Here is a 23,220-nt window from a genome sequence, read left to right as displayed (position 1 = left end):
CTGGAGTTAAGGATGGTTTGTAGCTGCCATGTGGGTGCTGGGAATCAAACCCGTGTCCTCTGCAAGAGCAGCCAGTGCTCTTAACTGCTGAGCCATCTCTCCAGCCCCAATATTATTTAGTTTTTTACATTTATTTATTTAATTATTTATTTATTATTTATTTATTTATTTATTTAGTGTGTGTGTGTGTGTGTGTGTGTGTGTGTGTGTGTGTGTGTGATGACACTCAAGTGGGTCAGGACAGTGTGGGGGAGCTGGTTCTCTTCTACCAGGTGGGGTCTGGGGATCGAACTCAGGTTGGCATCCTTGGTAGCAAGGAACCTTACCAACTAAGCCATCTGTTGTAGTTTGTTTCTCCATTGCTGTGACAAAATACTCTGACCAATACCAACTTGGGGAGGAAAGGGTTTAATTGTCTTATATCCCCCAGTGTCACAGTTCATCAGGGACCCCAAGGGAGAAACTCAGGGCAGGAACCTGGAGGCAGGAGCTGGAGCACAGGCCATGGAGGAACGCTGTTTACTGGCTTGCTTCTCTGGTCCATGTTCAGCCACTTTCTTATACAGTACAGAACAACCTGCCCAGGGATGGCACTGCCACGGTGGACTGAGCCCTCCTGCATCACTCAAGAAAATATCCCACAGATCTGGCCATAGGCCAGTCCAATAGAGGCAGTTGATGTTCACTCTAACCCAAGTGTGTCAAGTTGACAAGTAAAGCTACCCAGCACAATTGACCCCTTGTCAACATGACACACGTTGCTGTGTGTGTGTGTGTGTGTGTGTGTGTGTGTGTGTGTGTTGGGGGGAGGGTTGCGAGGGGTCAGTCCTGATACCTGCTAGGCAGAGCTCTGCTTTTGCTGCTCTAAGATGAAGCTCTAAGCCTCATGCATGCTAAGCTAATGCTTTCCCACTGTGCTGCATTCCCAGCCCCAGTATGTTTTCTTTACTGCAGTCACATACAGGATGTATGAAAGTTGTTTCACATGGTTGAATGGAAATTGGAATATTTTAGAAGTGATTTCGTTTTAATAAATATGCAGGTTAGAAATAGACTGTAAGTGGCTGTGGTTGATGTTTTCAGACTAGTTTTCCCCTGCTTATTGTAGAGGTTGATGCCACACGTGCTGGCTGAGCTCTCTTCTCCCCTCTTCTCTTCCTTCCCCTCCTCAGCTTCTCTCTCTTTACACGCTTCCCATTGCCTGTTGCCACCCCATCAAAGCCATCATTTTATTTCTGTTTCTCCTGAAAACCAAATGCCCGTTGTCATCACTAATTTTTAATTAGAGAGAACCATTATCAAGACCTTAAAGCTTAACAATTTGTGAGACCTCCCCTCCCCAATTTGGGGTCCTCATCTGGGTTTTGGATAGTACAACTTAAAGTTACTTACAAAGTGTCTGAATGTTGGCGAACCATTTTATTCTTGGACTAAGAGAGAGGATAGAAGATCTTTTACCTCAGAAGTTGCTGTATTTTCTGGTGGGAGGTGAGGTAGAGGCTTAAAGACAGGCATGTTAACTAACTAAGATAAACTTTAATTTATTAGACTCTTCTCTGTAGCTGTGGGGACATAACAGGAAAGGAAAATGGAAATTTTGATGTTACTGATTCTGCAAGTATTTGAGTTTAGTAATAGATGGAAATATTTTGTTTATAAAATACTAAACAGGACTATGAGACTTTATTGCTGCATATTGATGCTTTACAGCAAATAGTTGCCAGAGCCAAATTTCTCCTAGAGATTGAGTTGATAATGAAATTGTTCAGCAAGAAATGTAAACTTTGGAAATTAATTGTAGTTAAATGTGAAGTTAATGAGTATGTTAGATATAAATTCAGGAGTTTCCAATATCTGTATCTGGCTTTGATTTTTTGGTTGTTGTTTGAGAATTTTATACATGCACGTAATGTGTTTTGATCACACTCATCCTCTCACTCTTCTCCCCAGCTTCTCCAGGGTTCACCTCCAACCCCTGTCACATCTTTATGTTTGTGTGTGTGTGTGTGTGTGTGTATATATAAATGTGTATGTGTATGTATGTGTGTATGTGCACCATCAGCATATCCATGGATGTAGGGCCATCCACTGGAACATGGTCACCGGGCCTGTCTTTTAAATGAATTTTTTAAGATTAGTGCATAAAATATACCAGTCCTTTCCTCTATTACTTAATGATGAAAGTCAGGAACAGTTGAGGCAAAAAGCCTTATCTTTACTGCATCAAAGAAACCCAGAAATTTAAGGTCATATAAAAGTAGAGTGAATAATGTAACAAATCCCACATGCTCATTACTCAGCTTCAATAGCCCCAAAGTTTGCCAGTCTTTATAGTATATATAACATACCAGGAGGGCCAGTAGGATGGTTTAGCAGGTAAAGATGCTTGCCAAATGCCTGACGACCTGTGTTTGATCCCTGGAACCCACGTGGTAGAAGGAAAGAACCCATTCTTGCAAGTTGTCCTCTGACCTCCACACATGCACTACTGTGGCTTGGGCACACTTGCACAGACAGACAGACAGACAGACACACACACACACACACAAACAAATGTAAAAAGTAAATAATAAAAAATAATATACTGAGAAAGAGTGTTTTCAGAGCATGCAATGCAAATGTGCATTGGTACACTCCAAGGAAAAATGTATGTGTGAATGCATATTCTTTTCATGCATTGTTAAGGCAAATACTAGTAATCCCTCTTAGTATAATACTGCCTCTCTGGCCTTCAAGTTATTGAAGATGGCTAAGTCACCACTATCTAGTGAAGAACCATACGTGCTGGAAATATTTGTATTTCTCATGCCCTTTTTATCTTTTAGAAATGTTTTAAAATCTTCAGGGTTTTTTGTTTGTTCTTGTTTTTGTTTTTGAGATGGGGGTCTCATGTAACTCAGGCTGACTTCAAACTTGATTTGTAGCCAAGGATGACCTTGGACTTCTAGTTCTCCTACCTCCACACCTGGAGTGCTAGGATTACAGGTGTGCACCATCATGTCCAGTTTATGTGGTGCTAGAGATTGAACCCGGGTCTTCATGTTTGCTGGTCAAGCACTCTACTGACTGAGCTACATCCCCAGTCTTTTAGAAATTTTGATTATTAATTTTGAATTTATTTCTTATGGATTGCATTTTATATACGCTTGCTTTTCTATACCTTTCATGTATGGTCATTTCAAGCATCTGTAGGTGCTGTATGTCAAAGCTGTCTACTGAATCTTGCGTACTTGCTTGTCGTATTCTGTTTTGTATTCAAACTGAGTACATGTTTAGGAACACATGTTATAACTTGTAGTTTGCTGAGGCAGGAATTTGGACCACCTGTTAGCCTTAGACCCAGTACCAGTGATGAGGAACTTAGTTATTTGCTCCCTTGTTTTGCTTCCCTTTGGAACAGTAAGTTGCACATGTGCTGTGGTGTGGGACCCATTCATTACTAGTCAGTAAAGGTGATGGTAGCCTTACTTCTGAATTTCTTTCATTTTATTAGTTTAAATTAGACCCAAAGGGGTAATTATTCCACCCCAATGCATGAGGAAGCCTAGTCAGTGCAAGTTGTGCATTGAAACCCCTGTGCAGTGCATTGAAAATGCGTCTTTAATGTTATGATGTTGTTTGGCATATTCAGTTTAGTGCAAGGAGTATACTTACTTAACAGGACCTTTAATAAGCTCCCTCTACACCAAAGATATATTTTTTAAAATTGTACTTAAGAAGACTTTGTAGTATTCCCCAGTAGCGTTCATCTGGAGCAGCAAAACCCTTTCTAAAATAAAACTTATTCCTTTAACTGGTATTTATTTAAGTGGGTTTCTCTGTACTTGGTTTCCATGGAAATAGCGAATAGCTAACGTTATTTATAAGGTAGAAGTAAAATAGGGTGCCTAATGGGACCCCATGCTGCTCTGATGAAGAGACTGAGGAAAAAAATCCATGCTCATGGGATTTTTTTTTTTTTAACAAGGTTAATGGAAGCCCTGATTTCAGTCTACAGCAACAGAACATATTTTTGGTTTTAAAGGCTAGCATTACTATCAGGCAAACAACTTCTTTTTGAGGTCTCTGTTGCTTTCACTTTCAAGTTTCAGGACTCCTTATGGCAATGGAAGCTTCAGGCTTCGGACTGCTATTCCTTTGTGGTTTTGTTTCAAAAGTTAGAATTCCTAGCATGTTGGAATTGCTTCAGTTCCTTATCAGCATATTTCAAAGTGCAGATAAAGCTTCATTAATGATAGCAATGGTGATGATGAAGGATCAATATGTTGGACTGCATAATATTTTTAGAAATGTAAATTACACGGAAACCATTTATAGTTTTTAGGCCTTAAGTCAGGGTTCCTTATTTCTGTTACTAAACTTATATAGTTGAAAAGATTCTGATTTTCTTTGGAGAGAGAAACAGGGAAGATCTTAATTTCTCTTTCTTTTTTAGGAAGTGGATAGTTGCCAAAGCCTATTAACTAAAATAAATGTTCATTCTTTTAGTCTCTGAAATGTGAATTTGGGAAAAACCTTGCCTTTTCCCTCATTCCTTCAGTAAGGCCTACTCTTAGTTTTCTAGGCCCAAAGCAAAGCCTTACGTTTCTAAATTCCCTTCAAGTGAAAGTATCATTCCCTTTGTGTGAGTGTGTGTGTGTGTGTGTGTGTGTGTGTGTGTGTGAGTGAGAGAGAGAGAGAGAGAGAGAGAGAGAGAGAGAGAGAGAGAGAGACAGACTAATTTTTCCATAGCCTGAGAGGCACCTGCTCCTTTTCCAGCCTGATCAGTTTGGTGCTGTATTGAGGGAGGCAGATGGAACCCAGTCAGGTTAAGGTGCTTTCATATTTTTATTAGTTTTGGTCGTCCTTGGCAGCTTGTGATCATTATCTGTTTGTCTGGAAGTCCTCTGTGATTTTGCTCAGCTATCAGTACTGCAGGAGTTTTCTTCTATGTTAAAGCTAGGATTGTAGTGTGCTTAGAGCTCCACCAGGGGAGGAGGTTTTGTTTTGTTATGTGCGAGTATTGTCTTTGGATAAGCCTCTGGCTGTAGTTGAGTTTATGGTGCCTTAAGTTAAAAAAAAATTTTGGTTGCTTTAACCTTTCAAATGTATTTTCATGTTATATAGTTTATGCCTAGCAATTACTGTGTTTTTTCTGTGCATATTGACACTATTTCATAAATTTTCTTAGTATTAATATTTTTTCTTTTAGTATAGTTCTCTTCCCTCCCTCTCTCCCTCCCTCCCTCCCTCCCTCCCTCCCTTCCATCTGGTGTTTACCAGTGACCTTCCTTAGTGATTTTTTATTTGAATTATCTTTGTGCTTTAGAGACATAGGAATTTGGGTCTATTATCCCATTTCTAAGAGACAAGCTCCCAGTAGTTACAGTTAGTGTGCTGGGAAGGGCTTTTGCTAGTGCAGAGCTGGGTATTCATCTTCTTCCTTGGTGCTTATGGTTTATGCTCCAAACTCCCATTAGTGTTAATAGGAGGCACTTGCTTAAATCCCTGTACGCCAAGATAAGCCCAGACTCTTTTATAATGCCTTGTAGATACCTGGGTTGTTTTTTGTTGATGATGGCAAGAGTTTTGGTCTTGAGGTTAACTGACTATTAAGATAGAGTTTGAGTTGTCTGGGGATATGGAATTAATTACTAAGTCTGATCTGTAATTAAGAAGTTTTTGTTATGATTAGACCCAAAACATTTATAGCGTTGTGAGCTATGAAAACTTGTGGATAATGATTTTTGTTCTTTGTCCCACAATGAAGCAAGATTTTTTTTCTGCTCATTTCTTCTGCTGTTCTTCAACCACAAAATAACTGATTTGAACAGTTTCAGTGCCTATTTTGAACAGTTCTCTTCATATAGGAGAACTTGGTAAAAAAAATAATTATTGTTATTTACAAGCCTTTGCACACTTGCTCTCTGGCCTCTAAGTCTTTTGTCAGCTGCTGTGGCTTACATGTTGCAAGTATATTGAAGTTACTATGCGCTGTTTTAGAGGTGGACATTGCAGCCACTGGCCAAGTATTACTACCGTTTATTACATCTCCTTTGAATCATGGATTTTTATGACTTTCATTTATTTGTACACAGTCTAACAGAGGAATTCCTAGGTTTGAAGTAGTGGATTTGGATTTTAGGCTGAGCCTTGTCTCTCATTAGCTGGCAGGTGTTTAGTTAGTCACTTAGACTTCTCATTAGCTGACCAGTGTTCAGTTAGTCAACTAGACTCCCTGGGCCTCTGTTCTGTGAAATAAAGGTGTAGGTCTGATTCTCTGCTTATCCATTCCAGTTTTAAGGTATTCTGAGGTTACTAGGGTGCTAAGGGCAGGGGACTACTGAAAGGTAGGCAGTGTTCTCTAATCCTGGTGGAGGGTGGGTAGGGCTAGGAAAAGAACCCCTAAATATCAGGGCTCCAAATTATATATCCTGAATGTAGAGGCTTTAAGGGTAGAGCCTGTGATCTGGATATATTAGTTTATTCATGCTTTTCGTGCTTTAAGGGTAGGGCCTGTCAACCTGTATGTGTTTATTCCTACTCCTAGTGTAGGACTGAGAACTACCTCTGCAAGGTATTTCTCCCCTCCCCACCTCTAGTCTAATTAGGGACATAAGTCATATAGATTGCCAAATTAGGCAGTATGTGGTTAAAATGAATGACAGGGGATGGAGCTCAGAGATATAGCACTTGTCTAGAACATGTAAGGTCCTGATTTCCATCTTCAGTACCACAAAAGAAAGAAAGAAGGGCTGGAGAGATGACTCAGTGGCTAAGAGCACTGACTGCTCTTGCAGAGGACCCAAGTTCGTCGATTCCCAGCACCCACATGGTCACTAAGAACCACCCTTAACTCCAGTTCTAGGGGAATCCAATACTCTCTTCTGCTCTCCACAGCATTGCTTGACACGGTTATACTCACATTCATGCAGGCAATACACTCATACACATAAAATAAAAATAATAAAGTATTTTTAAAAAGAGGGGCTAGAGAGATGGCTCAGTGGTTAAGAGCACTGGCTGCTCTTACAGAGGACCCAAGTTCGATTCCCAGCACCCACATGGCGGCTACGAACCATCCTTAACTCCAGTTCCAGGAGAATCCGAAGCCCTCTTCTGACCTCCGTGGCATTGCACGACATGGGTGCACTCACTTACATGCAGGCAGTACACTCATACACGTAAAATAAAAATAAAATATTTAAAAAATATTTTTAAAAAGAAAAAAAATCAAAAGATAAGTATTCTGGAAGTTTAAGGAAAGAGAGACTAGGGAAAGTCTCTGTCAACCAGTGTGTGTTTATCTGGACTCTAGTTTCTGGATGAGATTTACATACTTAGAAGATAAAAGGATGTTCTTGGTATAAGAAAACCTGAGGGCTGGAGAGGTGGCTTAGCAGTTAAGAGTGTATACTGCTCTTTTACAGGACCTGAGTTGGGTTCCAAACACCCACATCTGGTGGTTCACAATCACCTGCAATTCCAGCTTCAGGGGATCTAACACCTCTAGCCTCCATAGGCACCTGTACTCAACATGCACATGTCCACACACAGACATGCATGCAGTGTACGTGATTAAAATCTAAAAAAAGAAAAGAAAAGATACAGAACATGAGTAAAAGTTTGGGGACAGAACAATTCTGATTACAGTTTTTGTCTTTATTTAGTATTCTCCTGCTCTGCAACTGCAGTAGATTTCATAAATATTTTGAGAGAGTGAGCTATGACAGTGTTTGGAACAAGAGCAAATAGAAGAGCCCTGAGCAGGGAACTCAGCTTGGCAAGGCTCAAGTACAGACTAGAAGCCAGTACTGCTGGAGCAGATTGAGCTTGGGGGAAATGGGAGGCTGACAGCAGCAGAGTTCAAACCACTTAGTGCCTGCAGGTCACTGTTGGAGAACTTCAGCATCTCTCCGAGTTTGATGCCAAGCCACTGGAGGACTTAGTGCTGAGGGCTAGCAATCTGTCTTGGATTTTGAAAAGATAATCTGATTGCTGATAGGATAAGAGACTGGGGTAGACGTGGGATCTGATACCAGTGAGGAGGACATGACAGTACTCTGGGTGAAAGGTGCTGGTGAGTGGGACCAAGGAAGTGGTAGTGGAACTGAGATAAATGGTCCAGGTACGAACATTTGAATGTAGAGGCAACATGGTTAGTTGTTGGCTTGGATATGAGATATGGAAACAGAGGAGTCAGGATGACATTAAAAAGTTTTTGCTGGAAGAATGGGGTTGCTCTCTACTGAGATGATGACTGAAGAGGAGGCTGGAGGTTAGGTAGTTAGGAGTTTAATTTTGGACCTGTGGAATTTAAGATACTTCTTTGACAGGTGTTGAGTGGGCCATTGTATATATGAGTTTGGAATTCAGGGGAAAAGTCTGGGCTAGAAATTTAAAACTTAGGGAATTGCCACTGTATGGAACTTTTTATAGCTGTGAGACTGGGTGAGATCACCTAAGGAGAAGAGATTCAGGAACTGAGCCCTGGAACCTCTTAACATTTTGAGGTCTTGGAGATGAGGAAGAACCAACAAAAGAAATGGGATAGAGTGGCCAGCGAGAGTAGAGGGAAAATCAGGAGGGTGGTGTCTGAGGAGTTGGAAATAAAGGATTTTCTTAAAGTGAAAAATGATCAGATAGATCAGAGAACATTGACAGAATAGGAAAGAGAGGACATGGCTGGGTATTGTGGCACACACCTTCAGTCCCACCACTCAGGCAGATCTCTGAATTCAAGGCCAACCTGGTCTACACAGTGTGTTCCAGGCTATATAGTGAGACTTTGTCTTTAAAAAAAAAAAAAAAAAAAAAAAAAGCCGGGCATGGTGACACACACCTGTAGTCCCAGCACTTGGGAGGCAGAGGCAGGCAGATCTCTGTGCGTTCAAGGCCAACCTGGTATACATAATGAGTTCCAGAACAGCTGGGACTACAGGGAGACCCTGTTTTAAAAAAAAAACAAAAAACAAAAACAGTACATACACACACACACACACACACACATGAGTACAGACTTTGTGGATTTAGATATAGAAATGTCACTGGTGACCTTGAGAATGTAGAGGGAAAAACCCAGGTGGAGTGGGTTCCACAGAGGGAGGGAGGAAGGAAGGGAGGGAGGAGCTAGAGACTATGAGAATGGTTAACTCAGGAACCCCAGCTGTGGAGGCATGGATTAAGGACATAACTGGAGATGATATGGAGTCAAGGAAGGTGTTTTGTTTTATTGTTGTTTTTAAATATTTTTATTTTCACGTGTATTAGTGTAATGCCTGAATGTAGGTAGGCACATGCAATGCCCGCAGAGGTCAGAAGAGTTTGTCAGATCCCCTGGGTCTGGAATTACAGACAGTTGTTAGCCACCATGTGGGTGCTGGGAATTGAACTTGGGTCCTCTGCAAGAGCAGCCAGTGCTCTTCACCACAGAGCCATTTCTTCAGCCCCAGTAGTTGTTTTTTAATTAATTTATTGTATGTGTATGAGTGTTTTGCCTGCATGTAGGTAGGTGGACCTGTGTCCTGCAATGCCTGTGGAGGCCAGAAGAGGATGCCAGATCCCCTGGAACTGGAGTTAGGAAAAGTTGTTAGCCGCCATGTGGGTGCTGGGAATCGAACTTGGGTCCTCTACAAGAGCAGCCAGTGCTCTTAACCACCAAGCCATCTCTCCAGCCCCGGTGCTCTGTTTTTAAGGCTAAATGTTCTTTTACTTATTTATTTATTTATTTATTTTTAAAGAGAAACGTAACCAAGTGGTTCTGTAAGGCCAAGGAGAAAATTGATGCTGTTGAGAGTAAAGGGTGAAAAGCCAGAGGGACAGGCAGGAGGGGGACTCTCCCTCACCAAGTGGAAGTCTGCTTTTTCATTCTAACCATTTATATTTAAATTTATTTCAAACTGAATGTACTTTCTGTTGGAAGTTAGGAAAGGCAGATAAGAAATTATAAAGCTTAAAGCTTATTGTATATAAAACTTAGTTATTGGACTCATGTCAGGTAGAGTAGAGGTAGAGGAGAAAAAGAGAGATTGAATCTTCTGGGTAAGGTGACATTTTAAAATATCTTTGAATGACAATTATCTGTGCTATTCTAGTCCCTGATCAAAATTTGTGATTGAGCACAGGCAATAAACTTAATCGTTAGAAATTTGTAATGGGGTGAATTAAATTTTAGCCTAATTTAAAACGTGATCTGTTAAATTTTTTTCTGCAAAATTTGTTTATTGTCTAATGTAGATTAGATGCAAAGCTTTTAGATATTTTACAAAAGGTACTTAAGAAATGGTTATTAATCATCTTTGATTTATTTATAATATTTAAAACTTATACCATACTAGAAATCTGAATGATTTGTCTCTTTGCGGGCTCTAATTAAAGCAGCTACCTGTGAGATTCCAGAGAGGTGAGCAGTCTTCAGTTGGTAGAGAAAAGAAAAGCAAAAACTGTGAGGTTGTGTTAGCCAAATAATATTCATCTCTAAAAGCAAAAATAATTTTACTTAGTCTAACTTATGTATTTTGAATGTATCTTTCTTTTGTTCTTAGTTTCTTTTTCATTTATTTATTTGAGATACTGTGTAGCCTGGGTTTCACTATGTAGCCCAGGCTGGCCTGGTACTTGCTGTGTTAGCCTGGGCTATTCTTGAACTCTGAATCTTCCTGTCTCAGCTACCTCCTGTTTGCTAAGATTACAGACATGTGTCACCATGTTCAGCTCTTGCATATATTTTTTCAAGAAGTAATCTGTATTTTAAGAATTTAAGCACATTTAATCGAGGTTTTGAACTACCTCAGATAGAAGTATGACATGTATGTGAGAAACAAGTAGACTGCTGCTAACTTACTGTGAGGAAATCAAACTTGCCTTTTAGACTTGGGTATTTTTTTTGCATATGGATAATGTAAAAAGTATACACTTTGCCAGGCATGGTGGCACATGCCTTTAATCCCAGCACTTGGGAGGCAGAGACAGGCAGATCTCTGTGAGTTCAAGGCCAGCCTGGTCTACATACTGAGCTCCAGGCCACCTAGGGCTACAGGGAGACCCTGTCTCAAAAAAAAAAAAAAAAAAAAAAAAAGAATTCAGATTTTCTTGTACATCTTGTCTTATCTTGTCTTTTGCTCTTCAGCCTTACTACAGTATAGAAATAAAATATTTTTCTTTTCAATCAGTAACCAGTCAATCTTCAGAAGAAACACTTTTGGAGTTCTGATGTGCAGATGTTAAGAATCATTCTAGAGATGCTTTGTGAATCTGATTGAAGCTCTTCCCTGGAACTGTGGCTGTGCTCATGCACACAGAATTGGGTACCTGGGGAGTTCACAGCTCTCCAAAGCCCACTTGTAGGGATCCCCTAAACATAAAGAATTTCAGACTTTGAAACTTGGTTAAATATCTTCCATGTGATTTTCCTTCATAGCTTTACTGGAAGGGTTTCCCGGTGTTTGTCATGGCTTATTTCTCAGATGAGCAACTTGCACAGATGCTTCAGAGCAGGCAGAGTTGAGTGGAGAAGTGAGCTCAGGCAGACGACTCTCAGGCCTCTGAGCTCTTTTCTGACTTTGTCACCAACTAGCTGAGTGCCCTTTGAGAAGTCTCAGGCTTTGCTTCCCTATGTGATTTCAACAGTCCTCATAAGCGACTCTATGATCAATGCCATGATAGCACGGAAAAAAATTTACTTCATTAGCTTAGGATGGGGTCTGCTGCTGAATTTTGGAGAATATTCCTGAGAGAGAAGGCACACACATTTTGCTGTGTTCTTGCTGACTCCTCAGAAGAGTTTATGTGATTAATTTTTCTCAAATGCTATATAAGTAGAAGTTAAATCCCACCCTATCCTGATCACTTTTGTCTGAATATATTTTGTACATCATGGGTATATGCCTTTGTTGATTATGTGTATCATGGTTACTTCCAATTCTGTGGCTTGCTTTTCCATTTACATTAAAAAAATTTTTTTAAATTATTTTTATTTTATGTGTATGAGTGTTATACCTGCATGTAAGTAAGTGCACTCATGTTGTGCAATGCCCACGGAGGACAGAAGAGGCTGTTGGATCCCCTGGAACTGGACTTACGGACAGTTGTTAGCTGCCATGTGGGTGCTGAGATTCGAACCCAGGTCTTCTGCAGGAACAACCAGTGTTCTTAACTGCTGAGCCATCTGTCTAGCCCTTTTCATTTACTCTTTTGAGAAGTTTCTTTTATTATGTTTGTTTTTGTGTATGTATGTGGGTGTGCATGCCATGCCATATATGTGGCAGTCAGAGGAAGACTTGGAGAGGTTGGCTCTCTGCTTCCCGCCTGTGGGTCCTGGGCATCGAACTCAGGTCCGCAGCTGGCTGTTAGTACTTTTACCCATTGAACTGTCTTGATGGCCTTCATTCACGCTTTTAATGGTGTTTCTTCTTGTTTTTCAAATGAACACAAATTCTTAATTTTAGTTTAGATCAATGTATCAATCTTTCTCTTTTCATTATATTTTAAAATGGTATTTTACTCCCTAGTAAACAATTTGAACAAAAGAAAATCATTAATTTAGCAAATAATATTATGGGAGATTGATGTATGAGAAGCTAACTCCATCCTGAACACTAGCAAGGAAGTTAGAAGACAGAGAAGGAAGATAGACCTGCAGCAGTTTGTGTCTGTCCACTTAGTCCATTCACTTAACTGATGGTTTAGCATCCACTGTGTGCCTGGTACTACTACTTTAGGCATCCTTAGAGTGGTATGGCAGATTCTTTCCTGCAGAAATTATAAGGCTCTGCTTTTATGTGGGGCATAATTATATTTGAAGGGTTTTAGGTGAGGCACTGTTTATAAAGTTAACTGGGTCATTAAAAGTCAAAGTCAAGAAATTTTTTCTTTTTTTTTGGAGACAGGGTCACCCTGTAGCTCCAGCTGGCCTGGAACTTGCTATGTAGACCAGGTTGACCTCGATCTCACAGAGATCTGCCTGCCTCTCCCTCCCAAGTACTAGGATTAGAGGTGTGGACCACCATGCTTGACCTGAAGAACCTCTTTTTTTTTTTTAATATTTTATTTAGTTTTTATGTGTATGAGTGTATTGTCTGCATGTATGTCAGTGCACCCATGTCGTGCAATGCCACAGAGGTCAGAAGAAGGCTTCGGATTCCCCTGGAACTGGAGTTAAGGACAGTTTGTAGCTGCCATGTGGGTGCTGGGAAAGGATCCTGGGTCCTCTTGCAAGGGCAGTCAGTGCTCTTAACCGCTGAGCCATCTCTCCAGCCATGTCTTTATTATTTTTAATCATGTGCACATGTGTATATGCCACATGCATGTGGGAGCCTGAGAAGGTCTGAGGAGGCCAGAGGCATTGGATTCCCTGGACCTGGATTTACACTTCTACAAGAACAACCAGTGTTCTTAACCACTGACTCATCTCTCCAGCCCCGAGAAGAGCCTTTTTTAAGGAGCTGATGCTGAAATAGCTTTTAGTTGTTGAAGAGAGCGAAAACGATTAGGATTTAGAGGATAAAAGTTGATTTCAAAGTGTGCTAAAGAACACAACAAAAAAAAAAGAGGAAAAAAATATGTCTTAGAGGTTAAATCCTGTTATAAATAAATATTGTTTCTATGAGGCTTTAATAAACAGCAGAAAACCCTATCTCCAAAAAGAGCCTCAACATTTCTTTGGAATGAGCCTTTAGCAATTTGTCCCCCATGCGTGAAAAACAACCCAAAGAGACTCAAAGTATCTACAGACGAAACTTTCTGTGAATTTTGCCTGATGGTCTTATATGTAGGAACCCACTACAACTCTAGGTTGCCCATCCTGGTCCAAGGCAGTCATTGAAGCCAGAGGGCACTTAGAATCTGTTTTTAACAGCTGCATTTTGCATGAATTTTCTTGTGGTTGGGAATTCATTCTGATCTTAATATAGTTCTTTAGAAGGACCTGTGAGAATTTTGAAAAGAACTGCAGTTGGAGAAAAAGGAGGAAAGGCAGCTAAATGACTCTCTTTTGGAAGCAAATGCAAACTGTGTGAATTGGGGGCCCTTTTAAAATACTTTTACTGCATGCTTAATATGTGTACAGGTTAACAGAGATTTCTAATCTGAGTGGCAGGATCTTTGAAATATTCTGAGGAAACTAGACCCTGTCAGAGTAGCATAAGTTAGCAAGCATACTTTGTTTTAGACATAATGACATTCAGAGTGTGGCATGCGGAGTCCAGATCATTTAGATAACATTAGCTCCCTAATACTGCATCAGCGTCCCAAAGTTTGGATTTTCTTTTTGACTTTATCACTGATTATAAATGTGGCAGAGCAGATCATTGTGTGCTTGTGGTTTATAGTCTAAAGCAGCAGTATACATCTGAGAATGTAAATAAAAATTTAATTAAAATTCTGACATTTATTTACATATATACTTATTTTATGCATTATATAATTTTAATTTGAAGCCTTACATAAAGCAGATTCATTTCAAGATTTATTGTAAAAAAAAAACCTTTTAAGTGGATCAAACTAAGGACTTAGAATGTTCTTTATGTTTTACTATAAAGAAGCAACAGAGAAGCCATTTAAATGATTAACATATATGTAGATCAGTCCATTTTATCATTCTACAAAATATTCACAAATCTATTGTCAAAGTTAGGATTTATCAAAAATTAAAAAGTGCACCTGCTGCCAGTTACAGTCAAGAGAAATGTTAACAAACATCAATGTAGTATTAAATCACAGCTGCATAAGGCTGACCAATAACACTGCACTATTTATTAATTTAATTTAATTTAATTTTAGTTTATATTTTATTTTGAGACAGAGTAGATAGTAGGTAGTCCTGGCTGGCTTGAATTGTCTTTGTGGCAAGCTGATCTCAAACTGTCACAGAGATCCTCCTGCCTCTGCCCCTGAATGCTAGGATTACAGTTGTGCACCACCACACCCAGCTCTGTCATAATAGCTGCCTCCTGTTGCTTTCCCTATGAGGCTCTGAGCTCAGGTGTTATATCCATTGAAGATGTTGCAATGTCTTGTGGATCCCTGTGAGCAGATCATCTCTGCATCCCATCCAGAATCATGTAGCTATCACTTATTTTTCACCATATTTTTTCTAGGTACACATAATGTACAGAATATTTGTTGATCAGCCGTTCCTTTTGTTGGTGAGGCTTCCACCATCATCCCAGTATTAGTATGTAGGTGTTTGAGGAGTTAAGTGTTATACTCTTGGTTTTTGACTAGGGAAGTTTGACTTTAACAGTGCCCTCCCCTGTTGTTCAAGGGTCATTAGTACTTATTTTTTCCTGGTCTTGAAAAACTCTGTTATAGCAGAAATTTAACTGCTCTTGAGTTCCTTCTTTGCTATGTAAAAAGTACTTATTTCTTGCTTTGTTTACTTTTGGGTTTTAAAATTTGGAGACTGTTACATGTTTCCTTTTTTTAAAATCAGAAATCTTTGAGTCTTTAGCTTTTGATGACATCATAAATCTGTAGTTTAATTCCATGTTTTTCTTCTTCTGTTATAGGGGACTAGAGAGCTGAAGGAGAGCCAGTTTCCCCAAAACTGGTAAGTACTTTTACTAAGCAAGTGTTCCGTGCCTGGTACTGGCCAGAATCATCTAAATACTAAGTGATTTGTAAGAGACTTGCCCACCTCCCCCCCAAAAAACCCATTCTTCCAGAAAATGAGACTTTGCAGTTTGCACTGAAAGTGAGATTTTAATTTATTATAGGTATCTGAAATGCATTTGTGTTTCTAGCAGTGCTGCTAGACTCCCATGTTCCTAAATTTGATAGCTCATTAAAATATAAAGGTCCCATTGGTCAAAAATATCCTTAATGCATTGATTAAGCCTGAGAATGCAAAAGTTCAGTTTCCCATGTGTTTTGTATTACTTGCTATGCTGTTCAAGTTGATGGCCTTAGTGTGTATATAAACTGGTAAGGTTAATGTAGCTATGGGACCTTTGACTTTGAAAGTTGGAACTTCTTAGAATTTCTGTTCTTAATATTAGACTGGCTTCATGTCTGAGATTATGTTTTTAGTATGTGTTTTATATAATTTTTGAAGGAAAAAATGAGAGAGAGGGACAAAGACATTTTTCTCAATGTCTATCCATAGACTTTTTAATGGCTTATAACTTATCATAGTTAATCAGCTTTTGAAAAATCTTAATTCAAGATCATAGATTGCACTGGACAATCTGGTGACTTAAGCATCAAACAGATATCAACTTTATTTGGAAAGCATTTGTTATGAAAAAAAAAAAAAGCTGGAGTTGTGTAATCCTCCAGTGTAACACTGCTTCTTTTAAAACCCTCTCTCTCAAATAGTAATTTAGTGAGCGGAACAGATAGCAGGGTTTTGGTTTTGTGCCCCTTCTAGTGTGTTGCTTTTGGAGACTAAGCTTTGAACATGAAAAGGAAACACTTGAAGCAGCTCACCTTGGATATTACTACCATTTGATTGTGTTTTCTTTCTCTCATGGAACCTTTTAAAGTAAATAATCAGAACCTTTGCTTTGTGATGCCATAGACTCATGGAATCTTAAAGAAGGGACCTTCAAGGCCTCCTCTTAACTCCTTATCCTGTGTGACAATTTCTTTTCCTATGTCCCTGACAGTTTGTTACTTATTCAGGTGCATATTGAATGCTACATTTTAAAAAATGTAGGCCATTGTTTTCTGTAATGTATTCTGAGAAACTCTGGTTCCACAGAAACTGAATAAGTATTATGAAGATTGGGGCTGGGGTGGGAAAGGGTTCTATGATCAAATAATTTGGGAAATGCTGCATTAAATAAAGTTAAACAGGTTTCTTTACTGCAGGACTTCTCAGAACCTTTAATATGCTAATGTGCATTGTGAATCTCCAAGAGGGGATCTGATGTGCAGCATTCTTGAATACTTCTAATGACAGGGAGCCCACTACCTCATAAGGTAACCCATTCCTTTTTTGTACAGCTCTAATCCTTAGTTCTTGATATTGATCTGAAATCTACCTCCCTTGACTTTATTTCTACTGAATATAATATTGATTGGTTATGTATGACCACCATACCTTCCTGTGTTATCCTTTTTGTGGTAGGTATTTATAAGATTCTGGACAGGCTTGCCTGGAGAGTCCTGTCCCTGTCCTCCCCACCCCCCTTAGATCATTAAATAACTTTTCAGTAAATGTGGCAGCCAATTCTAAAATTTTAGACATGTTGTCAACCATGCTTTAATACACTTCTCTCCAACCTCCTCCATTTTGGTTTTCTGTAACTTGTAAATTTTACCTCAGTGTTCCCCTCATTGGGTTTGGTTCAGATTTTAATATGCATGCTTCCTTTCTGTAAAGAAAGGTAGGAATAGAAGAATGTATATGTTCAGGCAGCCTTGGTCCTGGAAGCTGAGGGTAACCTGTACCCAGGGATGAGCCTGATAGTGGGGAAGAGGAGAATGTTGTGGGAAACCCTCACCTGACCCCAAATCCCACAAAGGCCCTTTGGCTGCAGTGCTGTGAGCTCTGTATGTACTCCTTAAAAATTTTTATTTTGTAAATGACCTATTCTCGGGGTTGGGGATTTAGCTCAGTGGTAGAGTGTTCGCCTAGCAAGCGCAAGGCCCTGGGTTCAGTCCTCAGCTCTGAAAAAAAAAAAAAAAAGACAAAATAAATGACCTATTCTCTCTCCTCCTAAACTCAGACAAATGAGATAATTTAAAAGATAAGAAACATCATTTAATAATTAGTAAACATTAACTATTTAATATAATTATTTGGAGACATCAAACTAGCTATACTGGATTTGTCAATCGCTGTCACACCAGGATTTGAACACATAGCTCTATCAGAGTCAAAGGGTGGGCAGCCTCTAAATCAGAGTTGTCAGCTCTTGTATAGGAGGATTTTCTGTTGACCAGTGGAGTGTCACTGAAGAAATACCACTTTGAAAGTAAATCTGGATGTGTTGAAAAATTGCAGACCAATAAGGAAAAATTAGAGTTTACAGTGGCTATTTTTGATTCATGTTAATAATGTTTAAAATCTTCAATAGATGCCATTAACAGAACTTTTAATTTTTATCATTTATAGTATTTTTAACACTATTGGTTAATAGTCAGTGATATTATTTGATCTTGTAGTAAGAAACTGAATCCTGATAGTTCAATATTGGGTGTGGGGCAAGAGGTAAGTGTATATGAATCTGTCAAGACATTCTGCTCTTCCCTCTTTAAAGTATTAAACTTTTTTTTTTTTTTTTTTTTTTTTGAAGCCCCAACTGTCCTGGAACTCATTATGTAGACCAGGCTGGCCTTGAACTCGCAGAGATCTGCCTGCCTCTGCCTCCCAAGTGCTGGGACTACAGGCGTGTGCCACCACACCTGGCTTAATATTAAACTTTTTAAAAACATAAGTAAGAATGAAAATCAAAAGCAGAGTTTTGGGGTTTTTAAAAAATTTTATTATTATTTTTATTTTACGTGTATGCTTGTATTGCCTGCATGTAGGTAAGTGCACCTATGTCGTACAGTGCCCGCGGAGGTCAGAAGAGGCTATCAGATCCCCTGGGACTGGAGTTACGGACAGTTGTTAGCTGCCATGTGGATGCTGGGATTCAAACCCAGGTCTTCTGCAAGAACAACCAGTGTCCTTAACTGCTGAGCCATCTCTCCAGCCCCTGAAAGCAGAGTTTTTAACAACAAAGAATGCATGGTGTCTAGCACAAAGCTACCTGTTTTTAGGGACAGTCTGGGGTACACAATGGCGTGGACTTGCTGTTAAAGTTACTGTTGGTTACCTGTCGAATTTTGGTAGGAAAAGAGATTTTGTCAATTTAGTTACAGATTGTTTCTTAGCAGTAGAACTGGAGTTGCAGCTCAGCCACAAGTTATAAAAATTGTAATAAAAGACCTAGAGGTCCTGTATCTCCAAGCAAAACTATTCAGAAAAATAGTAGCCCCTTCCTTAGAGAATTTGAGGGTTTTATTAAAAGTTTAAGTATGAAGAAGAGTTAAATATGTCAGGAATAGCACAAAACTTTATAGCTTACAGAGGGTTTTTCAGAGACCTTGTTACTTAGACCTCAACAATACCGCAGTAGGTAACATTAACCCCACTTCCCAGTTTACAAGGAAGCAAGCATGCCAGAGGATGAAATCAGTCATACAACCAATCTTTTTTGTTCGTTTTGTATTTTGTTTTGTTTTATGGGGGGGCAATAAATGTTTTTTCTACATGACTTTTTTAAAAATGAGATCTGTTTTGTTTAGTTTGTGATGATGCTGATGTTTTTTGTTTTGTTTTGAAACAAGGCCTCTTATACCTCAGGCTGGCCTTGAACTCACTGTGTAGCTGAGGATGACTTGAGCGTCTTATCCCCCTGCCTCCTGCTCCCAAGGGTTTGGATTATAGATGTGTACCATCACATCTGACTGTTTTATCCTTTGTTTTGTTTTGCTTTGTTTTGTTTTGTTCTGTTATTTGAAGATGAGAGACCATTAGGTAACCTAGTGGTTTGATGTGTACAGTTTTGACAACAGAACTTTGGCATGTTGTGATAGGCAGGTGCCCTCACTGATGAAAGCATACATAGCTGTTGGGTGGTAAAAGTACATCACTCTAGCCCCCCAAAATGCTTGTTACCGTGTTACTGTCATGTGAGTCTGTTATAGTCATCTTTCAGTAACTGATTTGTTTTACACACACACACACACACACACCCCACTTATTAGAACTGGCCAAAAATGTAGTAAATCATCTTTTATACATTTAGAAGTAACAGCTTTTGGGGGCCAGAGAGATGACTTACTGAGTAAAGGTATTTGCTGCCAAGGACCTGAGTTTGATCCCTAGAGAAGCCATACGATAGAAGGAGAGAACTAACTCCCACAAGTTGTTCTCTGACTCCCACACACACAGCGTAGCATGTGAACCCCCATAAATAAAGTTTAAAAAAAAAAAGAAAGAAAAAGAAAGAAAGAAAGAAAGAAAGAAAGAAAGAAATGACTTCTTGTGAAACTGCAGACTCCCTCCAAATAGTGTTTAGATGATGGCTGCATAAATTAAGACCCCGAGTGTTTTTTAAAGGATTCAACATATTCTTGCCTTGTGTTTATAAACTATAAATCTATGTATAACATTTGTTCCTTTAGGCAGAGGCCATTCTCTTAAAATCACAGTCCAAAAAGAGACCTAGGAAGATGTCAAATTAATTTTCTAATCCTCCCTGAGTTTTTCTGTAACTAGTCACTATCTTTTTTAACCCTTCAGTCTTATTTTAAAATAAAATGGGTAATTAGAATTTAAAATGCCTTTGTATGTCGCTAATAAGCATCAAACAGTCTGATGGAAGAGTACAAGCTGTCAGCTCCTCATTACTTGAGTTGCAGGCTTATTATTATATGAGGCACTCTGACATTTAGAGTCCCCAGGTTAAACCCTGGTTTTGCCTTTTCTTTCTTTCTTCCTGCTCCCTCCCTCCCTCCCTACCTCCTTCCTTCCCTCCTTCCCTTCCTTTCTTCCTGCTTTCTTTCTTTCTTTCTTTTTCTTTTTTGAGACAGGATCTCAAACCCACTCTAATCTGGCCTGCTTCTGCCTCCTGAGTGCTGGGATTGTAGGAGTGTGCCACCATACCCAGCTATTTTTTTCCCCTCTTTTTGAGCATTTTGTTTGCATGCTGTAAAATTTTCTGATACTTTTAATCCTCATTTAATTTTTTTCTTAGTTAGAAGGAGGTCTGAATTGTGTACGGAAAAGTTTGAAAATATTGACAACCCCCAAAGGAAGGAAGTCACTTAGTGCTGCCAGAGATGGCCATCAGCTAATTTTGAAGTTTCAGCCGACAAATTTTGGGCAGCTCAGAGTTTATTATTATACACCTTCAGTATGATGGATAAAACTTACCTTCTTAAAATGGGCATTTCTATAACTATTTAAAATGGATATTTTTCATAGTCATTGATCATTCTTTTAGTAAGTTTTTTTAATGAGTATATATTCTTTTTATATAGGATGGGCTTCATAAAGATATTTTCATACACATAAAGATATTTTCCTACAAGTGTATTAGGTACTTTGCATTCACCCCCTGCCCTCATTGATCATTCTTATTTCTTCTGAGAATTACTTTTCTATACGTTTTTGTTAATTAGTACTCAAAGGCCCTGATTGTATAAACAATATTAACCTTTTGCTATGGGTATTGTAAGTTCCCTGTGTTTGTAACCTACTTGTTTCTGTGTTACCACAATGGAATAACATAAACCTTTCTGTTTTCTAAAGTACTTCTTCTACCTCAGGGTGATACTTGATGTGAAAAGAATTTTAAGAATTTTTTTTTTTTACATATTTCCAGATAGAATCTTGCAAAACTTAAAACCACACAGTTTTAAAGAACTGTAATATAAGCAGGGGTAGCGGGTGCAGGGTGGTAAAGCAGCTCTAATTCAAGCATTCAATGATTGAGGTGGAGGATTGTTGTGAATTCAAGTTCAGGCTGGCTACCTAGGCAGTGTGAGGCAGGCCTGCGCTACATAGTGAAACCTTGTGAAACAGAACTAAAAATATGTAAACTAAGAATTAGAAAAGGGAGATTATTTAGCATTTAAAATTAAAGTGGCCATATAGTTTCAATACTAGCAACTTCAAATTGAGAAAGCTTAAATGACCACTGAAATTTTGGTCTAAATGAGTTACTAATAATTTTGGTATTTATAGTTCAACATTTTTTTTTGCACTAATAAGTGGCTGAAATTCCCAGGTGTGTTCATCAAGATCTGTTTCCTTTTTCAGATTATTCCTCCTAAATCTTGCCTACATGAAATTTTTTGGTTAAACAATATCCTCATACAGTAAATCTTTGCTAGTCTCTAGAGGCAAAACTCTGAAGGACTTTTTTTTTTTTGGTCTTTTTCTTTGAGACAGGGTCTCCCTATAGCCCCAGCTGTCCTGGAACTCACTGTGTAGACCAGGCTGGCCTTGAACTCACAGAGATCTGCCTGCCTCTGCCTCCGGAGTGCTGGGAATAAAGGTGTGTGCCACCATGTCCAGCTAAGGACTTTTTTACTATGGGAATTTAATCTTTTTTTTCTGGCTAGAATATTTTGATATTACATAACATAGTATATAAACCCTAAAGGAGAGAATATCACTGATGTTTTAATCCCAGAGAGATTAAGTAAATATAATGAAAACTAGTATTCCTCAGAATTCAGTCTGTAGTTAATGATTCCATTATAACTCTGAAATTAGTTTTCAAAGGACTTTTAGAATGCTTGGACTGAGTGTGGGCTATCCATGGACAGATAGTTGTAAGAAATTGGGAAGGTTGTGAATCCTAGCATGTTGCTGTCGAGTAGGGTTCTGCCTTTTAGTGGTTCTCTTCCTTCAGCCACAACTTCTATAGGTGTAAGGAAGAAAAGAGATTTTCAATAAAGTTTAAATTTATTCCGACAAAATATACTTTTGTCTAAGTCTTTAAGAAAAGAAAAAAAAGTTAAAAGAGAAAGGCATTTAGTTAAAGTGCAGTAGTGGTGAGTAGGGCATAGGAAGATGAGGCTGGGTGTCCCATTTATGCTCATAAATTTAGACTTTTGACATCTCCACATGCAGTTACACATATGGCCAAAGAGATGCACTGGCAAGTTTGAAAAGGAGATGATGTTCATTGCAAAGCTGGAAACATGTTCCATTATTAGACCATCCCAGATACTTCCCACAAAGATGCGTTTCTTGAGTTCCTGTCCTAACTGCACAGCACATTCGCATTGCATTTTGTTTGTCTGTGTTAATTTCTCTTTGTTTTGGACTTGTTTTTAGAACAGAGTAAGAGCCTAATCAAATGTAAGCACCCTCACCCAGGGTACTTTAACTTAGCCCCTAGGAGAAGTGATCGCTCCAGTCTACTCCAGTTTTTAAAATGCTTGACCATACTGTTCTGTGTCTCTTCCTAAGTACAGCATGCTCTGATTGGTGACAGGCCCCATCCTAGGTTGTCATGTAGGTTAGAAGTTGTCCTTCAACTCTGTGTCCTCAGTGTGTAGCATACAACAGTGCTGAGCACACAGTGGGTGCTCATGTTGCCATGACCATGACTTTTGCTGCTGTTTTTCTTTTCTTGGTTATTTGAAGTATTCTATAGACAAATGCTGGAAAAACAATTGGCACTGAATTGTTTTATAAAAAGTGTTTGGGGTTGGATTTTTTTCTTTATATTACAAAATCTAATATTTTAACTAAATTATTTTAACAAAAATTTTTCTTTATTCCCAACGCAA

At 38.9% G+C, this 23,220-nt stretch overlaps 1 protein-coding gene across 12 annotated transcripts in view; it reads left to right on the top strand.

Annotated features, from left to right (window-relative positions):
- The window catches only part of Phf21a (PHD finger protein 21A), a 211,926-nt gene that overhangs the window by 18,517 nt on the left and 170,189 nt on the right, over window positions 1-23,220 (top strand). For 8 of the 12 annotated variants that reach the window (XM_008834165.3, XM_029564072.1, XM_008834166.3 and 5 more), the window contains 2 exons: window positions 15,486-15,526; window positions 16,789-16,899. The gene's annotated coding sequence lies outside the window, so the exon portion shown is untranslated. The remainder of the gene's footprint in view (window positions 1-15,485; window positions 15,527-16,788; window positions 16,900-23,220) is intronic. The other 4 variants (XM_008834168.3, XM_017798445.2, XM_029564069.1 and 1 more) reach the window with 1 other exon arrangement.

The sequence above is a fragment of the Nannospalax galili genome, unplaced genomic scaffold, assembly GCF_000622305.1.
Source record: "Nannospalax galili isolate Female #2095 unplaced genomic scaffold, S.galili_v1.0 scaffold697, whole genome shotgun sequence".
NCBI classification, from domain to species: Eukaryota; Metazoa; Chordata; class Mammalia; order Rodentia; family Spalacidae; genus Nannospalax; species Nannospalax galili.
The sequence above is the reverse complement of the archived record's forward strand: the minus strand, read 5'-3'. Positions and strand labels throughout refer to the sequence as shown.